Source organism: Corvus kubaryi, unplaced genomic scaffold (assembly GCF_017639235.1).
Source record: "Corvus kubaryi isolate FWS band 111438036 unplaced genomic scaffold, C.kubaryi_AGA036_p1.0 37353, whole genome shotgun sequence".
Lineage (NCBI taxonomy): Eukaryota > Metazoa > Chordata > Aves > Passeriformes > Corvidae > Corvus > Corvus kubaryi.
In genome coordinates this window covers 4,261,967-4,276,472 of record NW_024581115.1, presented here as the reverse complement: position 1 = coordinate 4,276,472, position 14,506 = coordinate 4,261,967, and the positions used below count along the sequence as shown (strand labels likewise).

Below are 14,506 nucleotides of genomic sequence, written 5' to 3'. Positions count from 1 at the left end.
CATGGACTCCAACCTTTACAAAAATAAATAAATACCCCACTTCAACTTGGAAGATTTTCCACAACTTATTTTATTCTGAAACAGAAGAAAGCAGGGAATCACTTTTTCCTCCAGCCACGTGTAGATCAGGTCCTGGTGGGAAAAAAAAAGAAACAAGACAGTGTCAGAGCAGCTGGAAGATTCAGGATTTGCACTATTTAATCTGGAGTAGAGGTCCCAGGAGACAAAACCTTGCTCCCACCCAAACCACTGGCACTGCTACCCACATCCTTTTTGGTTTTAGTGCTCACTTACCCGTGGTGTGGCTGCAGCAACCACTGAGCAGGAACCTGAGGCTACACACAGGTGGCCATTTCACATGACGTATCAGTAGTCACTTGTGACACTCAGTCCAGAACCACCTTCCTTCTAGAGCTGGGAAAAACCACAAACCAAGGCTGTAACTGTTTTCCTCAAAAAGTCCATTCTGAAACAATTCCTGGCCCTCTGGTCTCAAAGCATCGAGTAGGTTTTCCTTTTCCCACTTATCATTAGGCTGCTTCTCCACTTTCTTCTCCCTGTTACACCATGGAAGCCAAAAGCTCCCTGTGCTTGTCCCAGTGCCTGATCCTGCCTGGAAGACAGCTGTGCTGTAAGAGCACCCCTGTGCCTGATTTGTGGTGCCACTCCCTCCCCTTCCACAAACCAATCTTGACTCCTGACGACACTCCCTGTCACCAGCTCTGCCGGGCAGCCTGTCAGAAGCGTTATTGACCTTCTGCAAACAAAACCAAATTCTGCTCAATAAAGCATAAAATCATTTAGCAGAAGGCAGCTGTCAGCTGCCCAAGACAAAGTGCTGTTCCAGCCTGTGTGTTCAGTGACTGTACATCAAGCAAGATAAAAAAATGCATTTCTTATCTGCCCTTCAACCTGTCACTGTTTGCATAGGGAACTTGAAAGCTCTTTACAGCTCTAAACTGTGCTATGACAACAGCAGCTCTGCAGCTATGTCAGGGCTGCAGGGAGCTGTGCCTGGGACTGCCCTTGGCTGCTGTCACACATCACAGGGTGGCAGGACAGGGGAAGGGTTCTGTCACACTGGTGCCACTCACGCCTGTGGGCTCTTTGCAAGGAGCAGGGGACCCACTAAGGGAAGTAGCTGAGCCTCAGTGGACATTTTCCTCCTCAAGCTGAGTGTCAGACAGGGATAACAGCACATCACAGGCTCAGTGTCTGTCCCAGCCCTGGCTACACAGCTGTTCTCCCTGGGGTTTTTCCTGGTAAAACTTCAGAGATTAGGCTCAGCAGGTCACTCAATGTGTCTACAGGCCTGGCATATAATTAATGAATTAAAACCAAACAACACACAATACTGAAGAATTCAATTCTCTTACCAGCCTGAAGCCCAATGTAGCAGCTGCCCTCTGGCCAAAGCTGTCTTTGGGCAAGAGCAGCCTCAGGATTCTGCAGGACCATTTCCTCCTAAATACAAGTTGCAATGAACACTGTTAGCACAAGCGATTTAAATAAAATTTGTCCTCTTTTCCTCACCTCTCCTGAAAAAAACCCAGCACTGGATCACAGAGCAAGAATTCGACAAATTCTCCATTCAGAGACAGGCAAATTTGATCTCACAAACTTAGCAGAGCAGAAACCTGTCCCTTAAGACACAGGGGAGCTTGTTTGCCAGGGGGCTGTCTCATTCAGACAAGGAACTTTGGGAGGTGGATGCTATTTAAATCCTTGCTTAAGAAAAAAAACCCCACCAGCTCTGACACGTTGGTGGTTTGGACCCTTTTAAGCTGTTTCAACCTGACATTCTCCTCATCATCTTCCAGAAACCTCTCAGTCTAACTTGTTCCCTGCACACAAGAATAATCTATCCATCCATGGTGTAATTTGTCTATGGGTTTATCTTGAGAAATGCACTCCTCAGACCTAGGACAGCCACATCCCCTCAGGAGGATTCCTCAGGGTGTGTCCTTCACAGGATGACCCTTTGGGGCAGGAGAGCTGCACCTCCCCACTCCCAGTAACCTGGTGCAAGCTTGAAACTGTCCCAGGGCACCTCCAGGTAGGCAAACAGAGCAATTATTCTGTCACTAGGTCTATTTCTGTGACAGATACAGTTATGAGATGAGCTGTGTCAAGTGTCTCCATAATGGGCTGTCATGCAATCCCTCCTACCTCTAATCCTTCTACTCTGGCTCATCTCTGACCATGCTGACAAGCAGGGGCTCTGTTGGGCACCAACACCAGTAAAATTCCCATTCATTCTGTGCTGCTTTTCAGCTTGTGCTCTGCGGCAGCAAAGGGCAGCACACTCGGGTGCCAGCTGTGACAAAGCTACAGCCTTGACTGGCTTAATTACATTCATCAAGACGTTGGGCTTTTATATCCCTCCCAGGAGACCCAGGGTTGCAGGAGGATATGATTTGACACAGCAGAGAGAGTCTTTCTTCCATAACCCACCAAGAGGAGAAAAAACCACACTGTGCCAAGACAGATGCTGCTGTTTCTCACCATTGTGCAGGTGCACTGTCAGTCCAGTGGGTAAATCAGCTCCCCAGCCACGGGAGTGTTTTTACCCCTTCTTGACACGGTGTCGTGCTCTGAAACCGAGAAAGGGGACAGAGTTAGTTCAGATAACAAACCATTCCTTTACTTTTGTGTCTCTAACACTGAGCCTCAGAGTCACGCTTCCACAGAGGAAAGATCAAATTCAGACAGGGATAACTTTTATCATCACTAGCTCAGCTTCCAGAGCAGCTAAAGCGTGCAGGACCACCCCAAACCGCAAATCTGTTCTTGCCCTCGCAGCTATCACGCTCCTCACCCGGGTGGCACCGACACCTGCGGCTACACGTGGCTCCCCGGCCCCGGCTGTGCGAGGGGGCTCTGCCCGCTGGACCCCCGCCTCGCGGTGCTCGGAGGCTGCCCCGACAGCAGCGCCCCGGCTGAGCCGCACCCGCTCCCCAGGAAACGCTGTCCCCCAAATGCCGCTGGGGAAGAATCAGCACAGGCGGAGTGAAACCCTGCGAGCTGAGCACCGCTCGGGCCAGCCCGCGGTACCCGGCGCAGCCCCGCCACGGCAGGGCCGGAGCCCGCGGAGCGCAGCGCCCCCGGCCTTGCTCTCTCCATCCACCATGGCGGGGGGGCCGGGCCACCATCACGACCCCCATGCAGCTCTCAAGCCTTCGCTGCAGCCCTACGGGCGGTTCTGGCGGTGCGCGGGAGTTCTCCGCGCAGCCTCCCGCCGTCCCCGCGCCCCTCGAGGCCGCCGTGCCCGCGGATGGCGGCGGATGGCGGCCGTGCCCACTCACCGCACACCGCTCCGCCGCCATGCTGCCTCAGAGACCGCGGGGAGAGAGGGGTGGGCCGCGGGGGCTCATGGGAACTGTAGTCCTGATCTGTGAGGGCGTATGGGAACTGTAGGCCGGGCCCCCTGGGGCGCGGGGGCTGATGGGAACTGTAGTCCCGCCCCTCAGGACTAAACAGCGCTTCTGCCCCCCTCATCCCACTTATTACTGGCATTTACTAATTATTTATTAATTCTTCATGTCCTCTGTTCTTTAGGGAGAAGTGTATGATTGTGCTTAGCACGCCAAATGCTTCAAAAGGCTGAATATGCATTAGCTCATGGAGGAAGGGGCTAATTAGTGGGAGATCGGGGATTAGTCAGAGATTAGTTAGCAAATGTATGTTCCACTCTTTGAATGTGCGATGCTTCCAGGATGTGCTGTGATTGTCCTTTGCTGTTAAAACCTGACGTGAAATCCACAGGATCCTATTTAGCTTGCATATGAAACTATAAATGAAATTGTAACTTATGTATGAAACTATGGATGATTCTATTTAGCTTGTATATGAAATCTGTGTGAACATTAACAAAGTGCAGAAAGAACCAAGGAGAAGAAAAATAAGAACTGCTAATATCTACTTTCTTGCCCCAAAGGTTTATCCATCCTTGCAGTAAAAAGCTCCAGTGGATGGGAACGGAAAGCCAACAAATGGGAATCTGAAAGCAGCCAAGTCTGAGTAGAGATGACAGCCCCAGTGTCATCCCTGAAATGTCTGGAAAGTGTGGGATTCGCGATCCCTTGGGGTGTTTGGCTCAGAGGTGTGCTCGTGGAAAGTTGCCAGGTTCCCACATTCCCTTTGCTCTCCAGAATGGCCCATGCTGTTTCTTAAAGCTTCTCTTAAAGACTCAACAGGCTGCAGGAGGCTTTTAAAAAGAAGATAATTTGCAAGAAGGCTGTAGAGAGATGCCGACGTGCTGGTATAAATAAGCTGCTTCCAACACAAGCGGCTGGCTGTGAGGTGTTCCCCAGCTCTCTGTGCCCCCCGCGAGATGCAGAAAGCCTGAAAGCTGTCCTGGCAGGGAAGAGCAGCCTGCAGAGAGTCCTGGGCTCTGACATGAGTACACAAGGGTCCTCCTGCCCCTGTTTGGAATGAGTGTTTGGCCTGGTAGGAAGGCAGATGACGATACAGAACAGCAGCCTTCACCGAAGCAGCCTTTGCTCCTTGAAGATATGGCTGGCAATCTGCCTGGCTGCTTTTAGCTTCCTAAATAAGCAAATATAACCTGTTTAATTCAACCAGAATTAGCCCTTTAAGTCCCCACGGGAGGCAGGTTTTAAAAAATAAAACAACTAAAATCCCCTTTGTGCAGCGTTCACATCCTGGAAGGAGAGAAGATGTAACTTGGATGTGCCAAGGGATTTGCCACTGTCTTGATTTTTGGGTGGAAGCCGCTCAGCCCGCAGAGCCCATGTGTGCCTATAAAAGGATAAGCTCTGCCAGGTACCAAGTAATGAATGGACTCCTCAATTAAAAGCTCGGGAGAACAGCATGAGCTAAGTGTGCAGTCGATTGGCCCTAATTATTCATGGCTGCAGTGCACGGGTGATGTTTCCAAGGATATCTTGGAGTCAGAACAAAGACTCGGGGTGAAGAGGGATGGTCATTGCCTCGCCCATGGCCACGCGTTCCTAATTCTCTGCAACTTTGCCTGTGGGGGGAATTAATCGAGTTTTCTCAGCTCTTCCCTTTAGAGGGCGAGCATGTCCCACGGATCTCCGGTGTGGAACCTTCGCCGGGAGCTGCAGGACGAGGCAGAGCCTCCCCGAGGTCAGCAGGATGTGGTGGCTGTTCTGAGGGTCTGTGAACCTTCCGAGATGTGAAGGAAGTTACAGCCTGCTCTGATGGTTCTGAACGTACTCTCCTTCCTCAGGCAGCTGCAGTGCTACTCCCAAGGGCAATTTGGACATAATTTGGATAGATTTCCTGTGGCCGATCTCCATCAGTTATGATATTTTCTTCCTCCAGTGTCTGAAAGGTTGAGCGAGTAAGAAAAGCTAAGAAAAGGGCACATAGATCTACACGGGAACTTTTGGGGGCTGCTCTCAATTTCCCTGCAGAGGATTTGGAGGGGATTGCTTCCTCCCACGAATCGTGTGAGAGATCAGTATCTGTCCTGCAAAGCTACAGCATTACCCTCTCCAAAGAAGTCTGGGCTCAGCTGTGAGGTGTTTGGTTATCCCTAGGGCAGATAGCAGGAGAATGGGCAGAATATCTGACAGAGGAGGGAAGGATGGAAAAACAAATGGAAATCAATGACAGAACCACTCCACCATCAGCTGGGCTTTGATCCCATGCTCAGACTGAAGGACAAGGTCACCTCTCAGTTTTCCACCCTTTTCCTCTCTTAGCTGCCTGTAAATCCCTTGAGGGAGAAACTCTCCATGCTTATCGACAGTAATTTGATTTCCTCCTGATTTCCCCTCTGCCTGCCCCAGTCCCACCCTGCAGACACGGCTCCACAAAGCCTGGAGAAACAAAACATCTGGGGGTTCAGAGATGCTTTGCTGTGGTTATCTTCGATATATGGCCAGGGGGAAGCAGCCAGGGTGTTTGAACCCATTAAAAAGCCAGTTCCCCCCTGGCAGACCCCAAGCCCCCTGCCAGGCTTCAGTGTACAGAGCATGAGGAGATGCTGAATGAAAAATTTCTGTCTCTGTCAGAAATGCTGGGTGCCCAACAAAAAACAGTCCCTGGGGCTAAGGCTGGAGATTGCTTGCTGGTATTTCAGACTTCTGAGAGAAAAGATACTATTAAAAAAAAAAGCCTGCCACAAGGTCCTCGATCCTGGTGTCAGTTGCTTCAAATCAGTCCCCTGAAATGGCAGAAAGGCTCTTTGGAGCTCAGCAGCAGACAAGGAACATCTTCCCACACAGGACAAGGCACACTGCAAACAAAACATCCTTCCCTGCTCCTGGCAGCAAAGCTCTTAAGCCTTCATTTAATATTAAATACACGTTTAAACCTAAGCCCATTCCTCCTCAGCATGTCTCGTGTGCTTATGTAGAACTTCAGCAGGCTCAGGAATGCTCTGCTGTACTTGGAGGCCTGTGTGCTGAATAACAAGAGCTTTATGCTTACAGAATAGCTGTGCAAAGAAGGGATGTCTTTTCTGGGATGGATTCTGCAGGTTGAGGAAAGGAAACCTTCCCCTTTCTCCTGATGGTGTAGAAGAAATGGCAGCTCCAGCCACCCAGCTCTTCCTCCTGCTTCTTCCCCTTTTTCTCAACTGAGTTTAGGGCACAGTGCAACAAAGCCAACGTCAAGGTACTGTTTATTGAGTGCAACAGAGAATGGATCTTGAGGAGATTGTGTCAGTGGGATGGAGACAAGCTGATCAACACCTTGGATCCTTCAGGTCTGTGTCCCAGCCAGGCAAAGTGACCGTCTCGTCAGAGGGAGCCAGATTGCGTTCCCAGCTCCGTTCCTTGGAGGAGCGACCGGAACAGAGAGCACACACAAAATGTTCCAGTGGCAGTGCGTGCACAGATAAATCCTGGGGCCAGACCGATGCGTTTGTTGAACAGTAGCAGCAGGAATCCAGCTTCTTCGTGGATGAGTATGTTTAATTAGACTATACACCCTCCGAGCACACGCAGAGATGGGAGATGTGTACAGCTACACAAATGCACCCAAAGGTGGCAGGAAAACTTTAACACTGTAAAGCTACCAGGAACAGGAGAGAGATTTCCTTTTAGGCCAAGTCAGATGAGCAAGGAAAGCAGAGTTGTCCTTGCTTTGGGCAAAGAGATGGATCCTGTCTCTATTTTCTGTGTCAGCCTGAGCGATTCCAGCATGGCAAGGAGAAAGGGAGTGAGTTGGTATAAAAATACTCAGGTAATATTAATGGGAAACTTCTCAGGCCCTCTTTTATCACAGAGTTTCCGTTTGCTTTTTGGCTGATTACTCGGCCAACCAGCCATTGGTGCAGCCATCCCAGTCTGCACTGTCCTATAAGCAATATTTCATCTATCTGGCTCAGATACCAGAAATATGCTGGGCACACACAGAACAAACATTTTCTTGCACGTAATTAGCATAAGCTGCACCAAGGTCAAGCAGTTGTGTCAGAGCACAATGCAAATCAACATTTCTTCCTACTGCAGATGGAAAATGGAGAATTGCAAATGCTGTATCTCCCGCTCACCTCTTGCTTCCCAGCGTTTATTCCAGAGGAAGGAGATAATTGTTTCGAGCTACTTTTGAAAATAGCATCTCTGCTGCTTTCATTGCTTAATGGGAAAGAACAAGTTTAAATGATGAAAGGCCATGTTATTTCAGGACCTTTTGGTTAATTTTTCTCACCCTTGTGCAGGGAAAGCAGGCCTAATGCCTAATTTGACTAAGTCTGAAGGTAAACTGAGGCTTTTCAAGATGACAGAGGGCAGCTGATTAAAGGACAGTGCTTATTCCTCCTGCTGTCTGTAAAAAGGTTTGTTAAGAACAGTTTCCCAGCGACATCTGCTTGAAGGAGCCCTGCTGTGGGGCATCAGCCCAAGGGCCACCCAGACTCGTGTCATTTTTCCAAGAGATGTTCAAAATGAATGCCTAGGGAATGCAGAAGTAGCGTGACTACTTATGGTGCACCTTTCTGGCCACCAACCATTCGAGGGGTGCAGATTCTGGGAGCTAGAGGTCAGTTCACTGCCCCTGCTAATGGGTGTTCTTTGGAATGGAGATTTCAGTAACTTTGCTTTCCATGAACTTGCTCAGCCTGCTGTGCATCTGGAACAACCATGGGGAGGAGAGGGACCAGCTTCCTTTTGTTTGCTCCGTGTCTGGCTCCTGGTAGTTCTGTTTGGTGGCCCCAAGTTCTTGTACAGGAAGGGACCATAAATGGCCTTTTCTACCCACCCTCCCTGTGCAGGCTGAACTCATGGATCTACTTATCCTATCCTTGTCTTCAGGCTCACAAGTGTGATCTATTCAGAGTAGATCAAAGTAGATCATGTTGTTTTAAACCATTGTTTTCCTGCAGAATGTGATCTATCCACTTGCAGATGGCTTTTATGGTCTCTAAAGCCTGCCATGGATTAGCCTGAGTTTGACTGTATAAACATTTCTCTATCCCACATCCTGCTTCCATGACATGTCTCATACTCACTTCTCTGTCCTTTCACTCAGTCTAAACATCCTGCAGAAAGCACCCAGCTCTCCTGGACAGCCTTCCCCGCTCCCTTTCCCCACAGGTTGCAAATAAAACTCAGTCAAGCCCAACACAGCCCCCAGATTCCTGGAGACCTGCCTACATAAGGGAGAGGCTCACATGCCTTTCTTTCTGATCGAGCCACCACCACACTGCTGCGTTGCTGTTGCTGCAAGGTCGGTCTGCCTTCAGCCATCTCTCCCCCTGCGCATCTCAAGCGCTCTCCTCTCTTGCCTCAGCTGTCATCTCCTCGCTGCTGAAGGAGGTGGGCGGGAGAACAGGCACCGCGGGAGATGGCTAATCTTCCGTAGCGCTTGTGCTCGGGGATGGGAGCGCTCAGCTGCTCCGGCATCCTCCTCCACCTCTCCTCCCAAGGTCAGGGGGAGGAAGCCCCACCGTGGCTGCCTGGCACCAGCGTGTGAGCTCTGCGGCCTGGGAAGTGCTGCCGGGGGCTTGGGGGGCTGTTTGGGGGAGCTGGACATGCACCCCTTTATCCCACAAACCAGGGGCTGCACCCAGCACGCTGCAGAGAGGATGGAACTGCTGCAGCAGGACTCAGGGTAACCCCGTCTTCTGGAGGGGGCAGGACTGAAGCTTAGGGGGTCACGGGGGTCCTTTCTGCTGGAGCAGCTGTGGGGCAAGCAAGGTGAGGCAGGGGGAACCAGGACAGTGTGGGTGGTACTGTCACAAACCGCAGCACCTGGTTTTCCAGAAGTTGCATGTGAAGAGCTGCTGACTTGGAGCAGCTGGCAAAAAAACTGGAAACAACCCCCCTCCACCCCAATCATTGTTTAAACAGTATAAAGGTCTCTGTAAATGTTTAAAACAAAGTGGTTGTGAGGGGAAGGAGAAAGACAAACAAGTTTGCTGTTTCAGCTTTGCAGAAACAGATCTTAATTTTTGGCAGGGTTTTATTCAACCAGAGGATCCAGCTGCTAGCCCAGTTTGGGAGGCTCCAAATTCATAATCACTTCCCAAACATCTTCTTCCAAGAGGCTGCAGTTTGGCATGGGCACCACCTTTGATGTCTGTGTTTGGTCAGTGCCTCATGCCATAGGATCACAGTTCATGGCCAGGGCACTTCTGCTAGCAGTCAGTGCCTGTGAGTGCTCGCTCCCAGTGGTGTTTGTCTTTCCCAGACCCAAGATTTATGGTGGTGAAAACTCAGCAGGAGCCAGGGAGCTCAAAGGAGCAAGGTGCTATGGGCTGGCTGAGTGCTGGGGTATCTTTCCTACATGTGAGCAGGGCAAGAATCAGGAGCCCCTCTTCTCCCTGAGCACCTCTCCCAGTTCCCAGCCCACTGCCCTTCCTTCCTCATCTGTCTCAGCAGCACTGCCAGCACCTGCTGCATTACCACGGCAGAAACCCTATGTAATTCCCGTTTAAACACACAGCTGGCACCATGACTTCAACTAATGCAGCTTTTTGCTGTTGAAGAGCTGGAGCTGCATCCTGGTTTGGCTCCAGGATGAGAGGGAATTGGTCTGAAGCACTGGGTGTTGTGGGCTGCTTGAGATCCGTGGCTGCTCTGCAGCCTCCATGCGGATCTGATGCCCTGGGTCCCAGACTCCAAACCCTGGAGTATCGGTCCTGGAGCAGGACCATCATCAATGTGGGCTCTCAGGGAAAGGAGGGCATCCTGCTCAGCATGAGGGAGACTTTGGACTGTGAAAAAGAGTGTTCATCCACGAGGAAGACATATGAGAACCAGGTTCCTGGGGAGCAGAGGAGGACTGTACTTCCCATCAACTTGCCCAAGGTCTCAGCTTGTCCCCAGCCCCCAGTCAGGTCTTGTTTCTGCCCAGTTCTACCTGCTCTGCTCCTGTCCAACCAGGGAAGGAGTCTGTGCTCCTGCTCAGTTTTGTGTTTGCCCTGGCCCAGTCCTGCTCAGCTCCATGCCCAGCTGTGGGGTATAGATCCCCTCAGCACCCAGGGCTGGGTGGCTGCTCTCTGCTCTGACTTGCTTTGTCCAGTGTGTGCAACCTGTAGTGCTACAGAAATGTGCTCTGATCTCCTGCATTTGCTCTACAGCCTCTAGAATTACATTCCTGCCTCAGCTGTTCAGTCTGACAATGGTGCTGGGCTGTGATCTGAAGATGCTGCTTCCAGAGAAACTCAAATACCTGTTGGGTGGCTAAAGAAGCTGACAGCTGACCTTGCTGCTGCTGAGGTGTGTGTGGCTGTTCCTCTGTAGATATGTGGGGAAGAGGTAAATGGTGGTTCCTCCTACAGCCAGTCCCAGCCTGGCTCCTGCTGCTTCTGTTTCTGGGGTGACCTGATCCAAAACAGAAAGACTGAGCTCAGCTGGGCTGGCTTAGCTCTTGAGCAAGGCTGCTCCTGTTGCCTGGGACTTCATGTAGTTTAGGGGGGGAAAACTCTGATGCTATTTTCAACCAAAGCCTGAAGAGTGATGTGATGGACCAGCTGCTTGTGTGCTGTCCTTCCTCCCTGGAGTCCTCTTCCACTCAAATCAGTAACTGCCCACAGACAGCACCAGGAAAAGCTGTTGCTGGGGTCTCCTTTGCTTTTCTAACTTCAGCCGGCTCCTGTGCAGAGCCTACACTGAGATAAAAGAGACTGACACAGTGTGAAACCTCCCTCCTCTTCAGCAGATGGTGTTTGTGACAGTGGACTTTGCTTGTGTTGTTGTAGCAGAACGGCCTGGGCTAGCCAAGAAACAGAAGGAGAAGCTGCAGTCTAGGCTTGCTGGAACTGGCTTGCTGTGTAAACCTGGCCTGAAAGCCTGGATCACAAAGGAATTCTTGGCTTTTCAAGGATTGGGCTTCTCTGTCACCTCCAGCTTACAAGCTAAAGCGCTGCCGTGACTTGCCTGCCGTCAGTGGCTCCAGTCACTCTGAAGCACTCCCGGCAGTTTCCCGGGAATCTCAGTGAGCAGGGAGGTGATGCGTGTTGCAATGTGAACTTCATGTTACCCTCACAGAAAACCTTAATGCATCTTAAGTGGGGGTAACCTGGTGTTGCTGCCTTAGTCTTTAGCAGATCAGCGCTGTACCTGTCCTAGCTGTGAACTCTACAAGCTTCATGCCTAAAAATCCTCGTGGTCAGAGAAACTGCCCTGACTTGAGTGAACCAGAGTTGCTGCTGGCTGAGCTTGTTCCTGCATATCCTGCTAAAATGATCGCTGAGAAGGTGAAGCTGAACCTCCATCAGACCCATTTCTGTCAGACTGCTGAGCACTAACCGCAGTGGATGATTTCAAGATAAGCCTCAGTCTCAATCAGGGTGAACAAGAAAAACATATTGCCTTCATATTGTCTGAAGGCTGCCTTCTGCACCATGACTGAGGGTGGAACCCTGTTATCAGCAAGAAGCAGGTGTCAGCTGGCATAAGCCCTCCAAGGAACTGGCTTGCCAATATTTCTGTCCTTATTCTATCTATCACATTTAAGATGTGAGCGAACACAGAGCAAGTGTTGCTCCTTCAGCTGAAAGGGGCAAGAAGCCATGTTCTTTGAGGCTGCTTGTGTGTCTCCAGAAACAGGAGAGGCCTCCAGAAACACTTTCCTCAATTTTCTTCTGACTATCTGTGATTATCTCCCTCCTCCCAACTCTGCCAAATCACAGCAATCTGTGAAGAAACTGGTGAGCATGTCAGGGAGACTATTGCAGGCTCTGTCCCACATTTGGTTAATAACTGGGAAGGATATTAACCTTCATGGGGAAAGGGGTTGTGTTCATCTGGGAGCTCTGCTATTCAAGCACACAGAAATCCCATGGGCACAGATACCTCCACCTGCAATCCATGCTCAGCCCCTGCAACCCCTTGTGTACTTCCCTCCTCGCCAGTCTGACTCCGATAGCACCAGATTTTTTCACAGCACTCGGGGCCAAACTTCTCTTAGTCCTGACAAGCCTCAAAAACTCTTTCACAGCAAGCCATGTGTGAACTTGACGTGCTCCATATCAGCACCATCTACCTGCCTGGTTACAATAGTGACAACGGGCCTGGGCAGGTAGGAGGACACTGGACACAGCTGGATTTGGATGCTGGGGGGTTCAGCCAAAGTGCACTGTTTCCCACAGCACTGCCTTCAGCTAAAGATCAGATCTCTCTTCACCTCCTCTTTGACTCAAAGCTCTCAAAGTGGTGCCGTATGGATGTGATCACAATGTTCATTAGTCTCTGGCTGAGCCCCCTCATGATGCAAAATCCCTGGAGGGGATGGGCTGGAGTGGGATGGGGTTTGCTGCTGCTGAGATCTGGTGGTTTTTCCCCTGGGCTTTCAAGAAGTTTTGTTCCACCCGTGAGGAGTGCCAGGCATCAGGGGAAGATTTGTTTCTTGGCAGCTGTTCCCGTTTTGCTCCAGAAAACCGATGCTGTGCTAGGAATGCACCGTGACTAAAATTCCTCTGGGCTGCTCAGGTCAAATAGCAACAGTAGAGGAAACAGAGGACAGGAGAGCAGTTCTGCTCAGCAAACAGGAAGGCCGAGCCCTTTCATTCCCCTTTCATCCTTCCTTGAGCCAAATACCTCAGGAGCTGAGTAGTTTGAGGGAGAGGAGGAAGCTGGGGGTTAGCAGGCTGCTTCCTCCCACCTCTGCAGCCCCGGAGCACAGGCATGCACGCTTGGCTCTGCCTGTTCCTGCTCTGGGAAGCTTTGACACTGTCAGTCTCATTGCTTTTGAGGTGGTGTCTGATCCCTGTGGAGAACAGACCATGCTCTCTCCATTTGTTTTGCCGAGGGCTCAGGAAAGCTTTCAGGATCAGAGCTTTAAGCAAGGGGTGTGACAAGCAGTGACAGTTTGGGAAAAACACAAGCAGCAAAAGGTTTTGGTACTGTCAGAGAACATGACAGGCAAGTTCACAGCCCCTGTGGGCCTTTGGCTTCCTGTTTTCTTTTGCCAAACGGAGAAAGCAATCCTGTGTGCGGACAGAATCGCAGGTGGTGACCTCGTGGCAGGCAGGGCAGAGCTGGAGATGCTGAGAGCAAAGCAGCAAGCCTAGGCAGGGACTGGGACAGGGGGAGATGTTCTGCAAGGGCTAGAGAGGATGCTGTGAGGCATCTGGAAACTCAGCTCCTCCAGCGTGCTCAACTCTGTTCACTGCACCCTGGATGCTGAAATTGCTCTCAGGGCATCTCTTCCTGTTGCTCAGAGGCTGCCAGGGTTGATAGGAACCTCTGGGTCTGGAGTGTGGGGGTGAGAGGAGCCCAGATCTTGTCTCCTTGCCCTCCAGCAGCTGAAGATGCCAGGACTGGTTATGGGGCCAGTGAGCCCTGGGTGGGCACAGTGTGGAGGCACAGCCCTGATGCTCCAGCCCCTCAGCGCCACTGCAAAATGGGTCGTCCCATCAAAACAGATCTTGCCTTGTTCCCAGACTAAAAGAAGGGGTTTTGTGATAAAAAGCTGCAGCTGGTCTTTCTAATCTTCCACCAGTGTCTGCATTAACTGTCAAGACAGTGATTTCCTTGATGCTGAGCAATTTTTTTCTGTGCACGCATCCAGCTAATCAATTAAGTTTCTCAGCAGCTTCCTCCAGCATTCAGACTTGGAGGGTGGAAGGAATTTGTTATTCTAGGCACTGTTGGAGAGGCATGAACTGTACTAAAAGCAAATTGGTTGCGCTTTCCAAGCACTGACACTCTTCACTCACAGCTTATCTTGCTGATCCTCCTCCCTCTGCCTCTTCCCTGCTCTCCTGAGCAGCTCTGGGTGCAGCCTTGGCCCCACCAGCTCACACAGAGCTGGCCTGAGGCACACCTGCTCAGCACAAGCTGTGCCCAGCTGTGATGGGGCTGGGCTTTTGAGACCCTCGGTGTCCCAGGCAGAGGCATGGGTGTCTTCCTTGGGTAAGGTCGTCCTACAGCAGGTCAGTTTGGCTGTCCAAGGGCTGAATGGCGGTGGTTTGTCTCTCACCTGCTTTCCCAGCTGCAGCTGGTACAAGGTGGCGAGGCTGGGTACCACGCCACTGGCATGGGGACATGCCAGGGTAGGTTGGTTTGTCCCTCAGCTTTTCCCTCTGCTAAAATAATATTCTCTCTTGATGCTTTTATTCTTT

General features: G+C 51.0%; 1 long non-coding RNA gene and 1 other non-coding gene across 2 annotated transcripts; both read right to left on the bottom strand.

Moving 5' to 3' along the window:
* Positions 1 to 49: 49 nt before the first annotated feature.
* On the bottom strand, positions 50 to 3,401 carry LOC121666724. Its single transcript, XR_006016753.1, has 5 exons — positions 3,306 to 3,401; positions 2,506 to 2,594; positions 1,377 to 1,464; positions 295 to 414; positions 50 to 132 (listed from the first exon to the last, which is right to left on the bottom strand). It is a non-coding gene; the product is annotated as an uncharacterized LOC121666724 (long non-coding RNA).
* LOC121666787 lies at positions 2,664 to 2,739 on the bottom strand. Its single transcript, XR_006016798.1, has one exon. It is a non-coding gene; the product is annotated as a small nucleolar RNA R38 (small nucleolar RNA).
* Positions 3,402 to 14,506: the final 11,105 nt, after the last annotated feature.